At 39.6% G+C, this 9,680-nt stretch overlaps 1 protein-coding gene across 10 annotated transcripts in view; it reads left to right on the top strand.

Annotated features, from left to right (window-relative positions):
• Window positions 1-292: 292 nt before the first annotated feature.
• kmt2ca (lysine (K)-specific methyltransferase 2Ca) overlaps window positions 293-9,680 on the top strand; it is a 230,290-nt gene continuing 220,902 nt past the window's right edge. For 9 of the 10 annotated variants that reach the window (XM_055881825.1, XM_055881829.1, XM_055881831.1 and 6 more), the window contains exon 1: window positions 293-1,167. The gene's annotated coding sequence lies outside the window, so the exon portion shown is untranslated. The remainder of the gene's footprint in view (window positions 1,168-9,680) is intronic. The other variant, XM_055881823.1, reaches the window with a different exon arrangement.

Here is a 9,680-nt window from a genome sequence, read left to right as displayed (position 1 = left end):
GTATTTTTATATTGTTATTTTATTTATTTTAACAATATATACCAATAATAACCAATTATAATCTATTGACTTATTTTGCAACCATAATAACTTATCACAAAATAATAAGTATGTTGCCACTGTGCTCTCTTGAATAAAACCAGCAGATATGAATCAAAATAGAGAGAATATGCATGGCCACGCGAACAGAATCCCATCCACTCTTCTTAAAAACTCCAGGTCCATTTTTTGAGAGTTCTTGGCTGATGACTGAGAAGTCTCTTTACCTGGATAGTGCTCCAATGTATCACTCCGCAGGGTCAGTGAGACTTTTTTTCATAACATGTATTACGCGATCTGACCAAAAACGCTGCAATTTACATATATTTGTATTTGTGCCTTTGCATAAGCTCATTTTTTATAAATGGTTTATTCCTCCTGGACCATTATTTTATATAATACGTGTAATTTAATATTTAAATGGACCTATTTCCGCGCCTAACGTTGACAGGCAGTGCTTAGGTCTCTCCTAAACATGGCCACCATGATGGAGTAAATGCTTCAACTTTAAATTTCACATTTTCAGAAGAAAACTTAATTTTCTGTATTCTAACAGGAATGTTCCAACGGAAGAAATTATGTCAAACATAATCCATATGAAATATTTGAAGAAAGTTTATTGTTGGATTTAATACTGGTTTAAGTTGGCTGGAAGCTGGAAAGGAAAAAAAAGAATTGCATCAATTCCGTAAGCGTTTTCTTTTCTCTCGATAGTTTTAAAGCTTTAACAAACCTTTTGTGGGAATTTACAAGTTGTGGATATATCATTATTGCAATAATTTTACTGTGAAGAATTCAAGAAACGATTGGGATGTATAATATCATTTTGATGCGTTTTCCAGTGGAAAGTGAATCTTGGTGGTCGAAAGGAGAGTAGTAACGTTAATGTTAACTGGTTGACGTACTTTTATAAGGCAAGAACCGAAGAATACATAAAGGAATATATCAGTTCATGTATGGTTTTGAGGCGCCGAAAGTGCACCGGTCGTTTCCCCATATTTTTGAATTGGTGGAAGATCGAATCAACGATACCCCCCCACCCCACTTATAATAAACGAAAGTATTACATTTCTCATATGGCTTTAAAGGTCATGAAGGAAATTCATCTACACTTCTAGGGTTTAAAAGGTAAGTTGTAATGTATATCTCGACATTTTACTCATAGTTTTGTTTCTTGCGCAGCGAGAACCAGCCACCTTTCAAGATTTCCGTGTGGCCACTCATGTCACGGTAGTGTAGAGCGCTCGGTTTCTGTTATTATTCGATGCTAATATATGGCCTCTTACTGCTTAAATTCAACCCAATTTCACTTTTAATATGATACTTTAACGCTATGGTTAGGCTACTCACGCAAGAAGAGGCAATCAATGTCAGTGTTTGGCAGGGTTATGACTATCAACTAATGATGCGGTCAAAAACTTATTTTGTGTGTGTGTGTTTACAGAGCTTTGAACAACATACGTTCAACCCCAATGCCCACTCTTGAACTGTACAAATGGGTTTTGACATAAGCAGATCACAGAGCCTGGACGTTTTAAACCAGAGACGCTAGTCCAGTATATTCGGTGTACTCGGTCCAGTATATATTCGGTCCAGTATATTCGGTGTTCATTCAGCCTTTCAGTAACACACCTGACTTTACAAATTATGGCCCAGACTGAAGATGCATGTTTGGATGACTATTTGAATCAAGTCAGGTGATGGGCTGGAATAAATCCCTTATCACCCAGTAAAGTTAGGTCTCCAGGACCTAAATTGGAGAACCACACATTTTGTATGGCTGTTGGTATGACATGAGGTGAGCCCAGTGTTTTTGTTATAATCATGAATTGCAATATCTTTCCTCAATAACTATGCACAACTCTTGGTGTGACTTTAAAGCCAACACTGTGTGCAGGTCCTTCCATTGACAACCAAGGAATCCAGTTGCTATCAAATGATGTCTCATTTAACTTTGAACGATATTTGTCGCTGGACCACAGCGTTATGTGAAACAAGAGCCAAGGACAGGGCAATGTTATGAGAAGCTATGTGCATCATGTTGTTCAGTGAATGAAGATTGAGACCGAATGCTGTAGACCGGTATGAGTGGAGGGAAGTGCAGAAAGAGAGGACGATGACCGTGTCGGAAGTGGAGGACGTTGTCAAGGAAAACATGGCAGGAGTCTTTTATTGATTGGAGAAGTGGTCGTTGAGAACATCAGTCGTCACTTAGAATCTTCAGAACAGTGTTGTCAGTGTCCCAGGTGCGATGCCATTGTCATTCAAATGTTTGATGTCTGGTTTGGACATGTTAACTTAACATCGTGTGAATGTAGACAGAGTTTGTGGCTACTGTTTCAGGAACTCTGAGAAATGTTTTATTGGATTTAGATTAAGCCTAGACCTGGGCTAAAAAGTTGTTTCAATTGAGACTAAGCTTAATCTGTGTTTGGGAAACTGACCCTGAAGCTTTCATAAGTCTTGTGAAAGAATGAGCGGATCCTTGAATATAGGACATAGAATGGCTCAATGAATCTCCATCTCCATCAGTCTGAAACATGTCATGGTCCTGTAGTGCTTATTAAGAACCTAGCGAAGATGAGTGTTGCCAAAAAAGTCAATCCTCCCTCAAAGGAGGGGTCTCACCACCCCACTTGTAATACTTTTAATATTTGTTTTGGAGACCTTGCACATTAAAGCACAGCCATTGGGCTACATAGTTGAAGTGTTGGTTTTTAGCTAGATGTTTTGCCAAGCTGAGAGGAGAGCAAAACGTCAAAGAGGATTATTCAATATCACAATTTTCACTGTTTGAAGGGTACCTAATATGTAAGCACTTCATACCACCTTCATAACCCATATTCCTGTGTCTTGGCACTTACCGTGCAAATTCTGACTCCCCATAAACGGAGGGCAATTCCAAGGTAATGGAATTGCATTGACTCTGATTTTTCACTTAAAATGTATGCCAAACAAAAAACATTGATTTCGAAGTTTAACAAAGTATACAACTCAATGATGTCTGCAGAAAGAATGGGGTGCGAGCTTGACATGACACATTGACTTTGGGAAAAAAATCGATTTCTGTTATTGAATTACAGTAAGTGAAGTGGATTTACACCCAGAAACAGAATTTCATCATGGGTCCCTGGTCTCTACTACAGATAAATGCATAATTAGGGATAGGAATATCATTCTCTTCATGGTGATGTATCCTAAATAGGTATAAATATGCAATATCCTCCTTTGCATATTTGGTATTATTCTACACACTGGCTAATATTTTATTGAGCTCTGCCCCCAAAACCAGACCAAATTTGGTTGGTCTGGTCCAGACCAGATCTGCCAAATCTGAACCATAGACGTCTATATTTAACAAGTTTTGACCTCAAAGTACAGCACAGTAGAGCTCAGTGGAGTACAACACAGAACAGTAGTTCAGTGTAGTACATTAGTGTACTCAACTCTATTGTGCTGTACTGTACTTTTCTTTAATGTGCTTAACCTACAGTTGAAGTTGGAAGTTTACATACAGCTTAGCCAAATACATTTAAACTCAGTTTTTCACAATTCCTGACATTTAATCCTAGTAAAAAGTCCCTGTCTTAGGTCAGTTAGGATCACCACTTTATTTTAAGAATGGGAAATGTCAGAATAATAGTAGAGAGAACAATTTATTTCAGCTTTTATTTCTTTCATCACATTCCCTGTGGTTCAGAAGTTTACATACACTCAATTAGTATTTGGTAGTATTGCCTTTAAATTGTTTAACTTGGGTCAAACATTTCAGGTAGACTTCCACAAGCTTCCCACAATAAGTTGGGTGACTTTTGGCCCATTCCTCCTGACAGAGCTGGTGTAACTGAGTCAGGTTTGTAGGCCTCCTTGCTCGCACACGCTTTTTCAGTTCTGATCACACATTTTTCTATGGGATTGAGGTCAGGGCTTTGTGATGGCCACTCCAATACCTTGACTTTGTTGTCTTTAAGCCATTTTGCCACAACTTTGGAAGTACGCTTGGGTTCATTATCCATTTGGAAGACCCATTTGCGACCAAGCTTTAACTTCCTGACTGATGTCTTGAGATGTTTCTTCAATATAATTTTCCTACCTCATGATGCCATCTATTTTGTGAAGTGCACCAGTCCCTCCTGCAGCAAAGCACCCCCACAACATGATGCTGCCACCCCTGTGCTTCACGGTTAGGATGGTGTTCTTCGACTTGCAAGCCTCCCCCTTTTTCATCCAAACATAACGATTGTCATTATGGCCAATGAGTTCTTTTTTTGTTTCATCAGACCGAGGACATTTCTCCAAAAAGTACGATCTTTGTCCCCATATGCAGTTTCAAACTGTAGTCAGACTTTGTTGTGGCGGTTTTGGAGCAGTGGCTTCTTCCTTGCTGAGCGGCCTTTCTGGTTATGTCGATATAGGACTCGTTTTATTGTGGATGTAGATACTTTTGTACCTGTTTCCTCTAGCGTCTTCACAAGGTCCTTTGCTGTTCTGGGATTGATTTGCGCTTTTCTCACCAAAGTACGTTCATCTCTAGGAGACGGAGCGTGTCTCCTTCCTGAGCGGTATGACGGCTGCATGGTCCCATGGTGTTTATACTTGCGAACTATTGTTTGTACAGATAAATGTGGTACCTTCAGGCGTTTGGAAATTGCTCCCAAGGTTGAAACAGACTTCATGGTGGTTGAAAAACAGGTTTAATGACTCAAACCTAAATGTACGTAAACTTCCGACTTCAACTGTATGTGTGTGCTTTACTGTGTACTGTGCTGTCAAATCTTGTAAACCCAACTGTGGTTTGCAGTGGTGGAGGGGTGTACGTTGTATAACCACTAACTTAATCCACACGATGCTTATCAATGTAGTGTAGTGGAGGTATATGCCGTATCAATTAATGAGGCTGATGGATCAGATCTGAATGTTTATTTAAAAAAAAAAGAAAAAAAAAAAAATATATATATATATATATTACTCAGCATTAAAAGACATGTCCTCGCTGTCAACTGTGTTTATTTTCAGTGAACTTAACATGTGTAAATATTCGTATGAACATAACAAGATTCAACAACTGAGACATAAACTGAACAAGTTCCACAGACATGTGACGAACAGAAACGGAATAATGTGTCCCTGAACAAAGGGGGGGGGGGGGGTCAAAATCAGTTCAACTGCAGTGACTCAAATCACGTGAATCTAAATAATTTGAAAATCATGAGGAGTATTTTTAAGGAAAAAATATTTGTAGCCTTTATTTTGGATTATGTGGCTTCAACTTGTTTTGTAGATACTTCCTCTTGATTTTAGGAATCCAATGTATGGGACATTGGACCCCCCCTTTCAAGCACAACATCTTCATGCTTGTGACACATGTGGGTCAAATGGGAAAAACGTTTTTTTCCCGCCCCCACCTACCGGAGTCCTTGTTACCTAGAGGTAGACAGTGTCCTTCGCTCCCTCCTGCCCTCACCGTCGTTAACAGAACTGCGGGAAAACATTGCCAGAAAGACGGGGGCAAAGGACATTGTCTACTGGTCGCCCTAGCCTCCCGCTAGCACAGCAGGCGGGAGGCTGGGGAGATTCAGTGTGCTAGCTAGTTAACCACACCATGTGTTAGCTTGCTACCTAGGACACTGTGTCGCCCCCACCTGCTGTTTACCGGATAGAACCGTGCCCGACAGGCGGAGGCACCGGTTGTCCACGCCTTAGTGTTGATAATGATCACGCTAGCTAGCACACAGTGTTGCCCTAGCATCATGTCTGCTGTGCTAGCTAGCTTGATAGTTATCGACACTGTGTGCTATCTATCTTGCTAGTTAGATAGCACATAGTGTCACTCCCGCCTGCTGTGTACCAGACTAGCTGGCTATGCTAGCACACAGTGCCCTTCGCTCCTGCCTGCTGAACCCCTGCCCTCGCCGTCATTAACAGATCTGCAGGAGAACTGCCCAACAGGTTGGGGCAAAGGACATTGTCTACCGGTGTACGGCTAGCTAGCAATGTTGTTGCCCCCGCCCCTTCTATGGGGCTTATCAGAGGCTGGCATTCAATGTTATTGTGCATTAACAGCACCTACTCTACTGGAGCGTCCCCGCCTCCCGCCTGTCCTAGCTTAACTGACCAATAGAATTTTAAAGAGGGTGTCCTGCAGATGCAGGAATGGCCACATGCAGGAACGCCCCAAATTGTGGGACGTAATTGCACCCTTCTCTCTTCTAAGGTAGCTAAGATAAATATGACTGAACTAGAAAAGGTACATTTCCTGAAGAAAATTTGTGGGCTTGCTTCAGCTGAATAAAAAGATTTGGAGCATACGATAGCCAATTCATGTTTGATATATTGAAGGAGTGAATTATTTCAAAAGGCATAACTTATTTGGTTGAAATGTTATACATCCAGGGTGGTCAAACATCTTCCAGGATAGTTTATGGGTGTGCAGGCTTTTATTCCAGTCCCCCTCTCACAAACCAGTTTTTAGAAAATAGCTGCTCAATCGGAACACAATAAACTGGCTCTGTGTTTTGAGCAGGGCTTGATCAAATGCCTATACACCCAGAACTTGTTTTATATAGTTGCCTAACAGGTATTCTACTTTGGGGAGGGGGGGTTAAGAGCCTTGCACAATGACAGGATGGGATCAAAGAGCAGCCTCCTCGAGTCAATATTACATTATTCATACTTTTTATTTTTTATTTTTTTATACATACATAGCAGGGTTTCCGTTAGCTGGTAATAGGCAGCTTTTGGCCCATTTTGAGCGAAACCGACAAAATAATATTGTCGCTGGAGAGAAGAGAAAATTCCAATGCAAAATAATGCTTTTTAGCCTATTGTTGGAAATACATTTGACAGGTCATGCTTATCGGTCTACAGGTTAATTTGCATAATTTAGTGGAATTAAATTGGCACGTGTGTACAGTATATTGGTTATGCATCTTATTTCACATGGGTACAGCATACAGGAACAGAGCCCTTGTGGGAAATCTGTCAAAGCGCTAGAGCGGCTGTTATAGCATCTCAAACAGCAAATGCATTGGCAACAGAATCCAGGCTTCATCAGAGCGTCACACACCACTTTGCAATGAACTGGAGGCAGTATGCATTTTTGAAAGACAATACTTCATTGTTTGAAAGGTGAATGGTTTACTGTATATTATGAGGCATGTCTTACCAAAATCAGACCATGTCAGTGGAGCCAATTATTTTCTATTTGTTACTCGTCATGTTGGCTGAGAAAGTAAATGTGGACAGTTATTCTAACATCAGAATTAGGTTAGAAGGACCGCACATCATTGCATCCTCAACTTGCGTGTTCTGTTTATGAATTACCATAATCTACATGGGATTTCTGTCATCCTGAGCACCGTGGGTAGACACCCTAATCAGGTTACGCACTCTAACAGTAACCCTGGTACATAGAGATGCCGCCAATTGTTGGTAATGGTCATTTGGTTAAGTCATGGAAAAGTCATGAAATTCAATATTTCTAAATGTGTTTGAGCCTTAATTATTTCTTCACATTTTAGTTGCAGCAATGTGCACATGGGGGTAGGCTGATGGGCGATTGTGGGAAAACACTGTTTTAAAATGCACACTGCACATGCGAGCAGTTTCATGGACAGAGATGGAAATATCCTTAGAAAGAGGTGAGATCTAAAGATGCAACAACTATCATGGGTTGCTAATATGGTTAGGATAATGATTTTGGCTGCTAGACAATGAAAGCAAGTTGAAAGAACCAATAGAACAGGAGAATGCATAAGGAAGTCTTTATAAAATAATTGCCTCCATGTTTCTGTGGTGGGATTTTGGCTATAGGCTACTTTGAAGCAAGGTAAGCTATGCCTCATAATATGAAGTAAAACTTCCAGGTTTCAAACAATTAAAGAACAGAAAACATATAATTATGCTAATGATAGGCCTAATCGTCTTCGTCTTCTGGAAAGGCTTTCCCAAAAACCTTCTTAATTAAATCTTAACTAGCTACAAAGTCAACTATGCCTACCTGGCAGAATGATATCATTATTATCAGGATTATTTGCATCAAGCCAGTGGCCATTTGTTTTGCAAACTCCATCTCATGTGCACTATTGAAACACTGCTAACCAAAAAACAGTGGTAGGTGCCTGTGCACTTGAATTAAAGGGTAACTACACCAAAGAATCAAAGTGTGTTAGTTTTCCCAGACCTCAAGTGTTCTGATGTGGTTTATGCATTATGAACTTAGAACATCCAATGTTGTTTTTCTTTTAAAAAGTGACTTTGAGAGCATAAATCTGAATTAAAAAGGGAAAAATCTGCCAAAAATGTCTGGCTCAGTTGACATCCTCATTTATCTGTTTTAATAGTTTGCCTGACTGAAAGACCAATATTGGATTTATAATGTCAGGTCAATTTTCGCCGAGCGGGTCGTTCTGGATTTTTTTGAGGGTCAATTTAGAGTATACCCACATCTCTCGACACCACTGCTGGTTTGTGACTATGATTTCCCACTGTAGCCAATTCAATTGCAGAAATTCAGTTATCAATTTAGTAAAAAAAATAATTGGTATCAGTAATAACACTAATTGATAGGTCTTCCTTGTTACTTCTGTGAACATTCATTATTATCCTTTTATGAGGTAGAGAAAGTAGAAAATATCTTAAAGATATGTGGGTTTTTAGTAACAGAATGTTCTTAAACTTACAAAAGGCAGAACAATTGTTGATAGTTGGCAGGATTCTTTACTTCATTATTGTTTTGATATGTTTCTAATACCTTTAGACATTTTGTGGTAGATGTTCTTCTTTTCCATCATTTTAACCAGAAATCAAAGCATTTGCTTATTCCAAATTTTTTTGTATGGATAATTGTTGAAAAATGTGAATGTGCCTTAATTTCTAAAATGTATAGACTTTTAGCTTTTACTTGACATCCAATTTGACATACTTCTATGAACTTCACATGTTGTTCACGTGTCCTTTTACATGGAAATGACTCCGAATTATCTGTGAGGCAAAAAATAAATGAATATGCATATTCTGAAGATAATTGCTTGGTAGCTACCCTTAATGGTGAAGTTGGCGAGATGTGTCATCCTAAGGGTGTCAAATTGCTAACTTAAATGTAGGCTATGCAGTGGTTTTCAGCAAGTCTTTGAAAGACAAAATTACATTCAGGAAAGCGTTTAGTTTTAAAATGTGCACTCTGGTCTTCCACTCTGAAAAGCTATCGTTGCAAGAGCCGTATGCAAGCGGTGGTGTCAGTGATGGTCGCGCTCTTTAAATTAGCTGAGAGAACTGTCAGCACCCACTTTGCTGCTTGCAGGCCCCTCCTACTAATGCGTGTGCAACCTTTGCTGCATTCCAGTAAGAAGAAATGTGTAGTTTGAGGGGCCTGTGTTAAGAGTGCAACGTCACAGAACGTTGAGGAAGAACGGTAGGCCTATAGTGTAGAATAGGGGTTCTGGTTGGTAATGTAAAATAGTTAATTTCATTACATTTATGTTTGCAATGTTCCAAAAAGTATTTCACCTTGCTGAATACACCCCAGAATGAGTCTTAAGAAATGTGTTTTCCCATTTCAAATGTTTGCCTGTTTTTGTTCAACTAATGCAACACACCTCCTGACCATCCTTCAAGACAAATTGACAAACACAACAGATTGT

This window comes from Salvelinus fontinalis, chromosome 25, assembly GCF_029448725.1.
Source record: "Salvelinus fontinalis isolate EN_2023a chromosome 25, ASM2944872v1, whole genome shotgun sequence".
NCBI classification, from domain to species: domain Eukaryota; kingdom Metazoa; phylum Chordata; class Actinopteri; order Salmoniformes; family Salmonidae; genus Salvelinus; species Salvelinus fontinalis.
The sequence above is the reverse complement of the archived record's forward strand: the minus strand, read 5'-3'. Positions and strand labels throughout refer to the sequence as shown.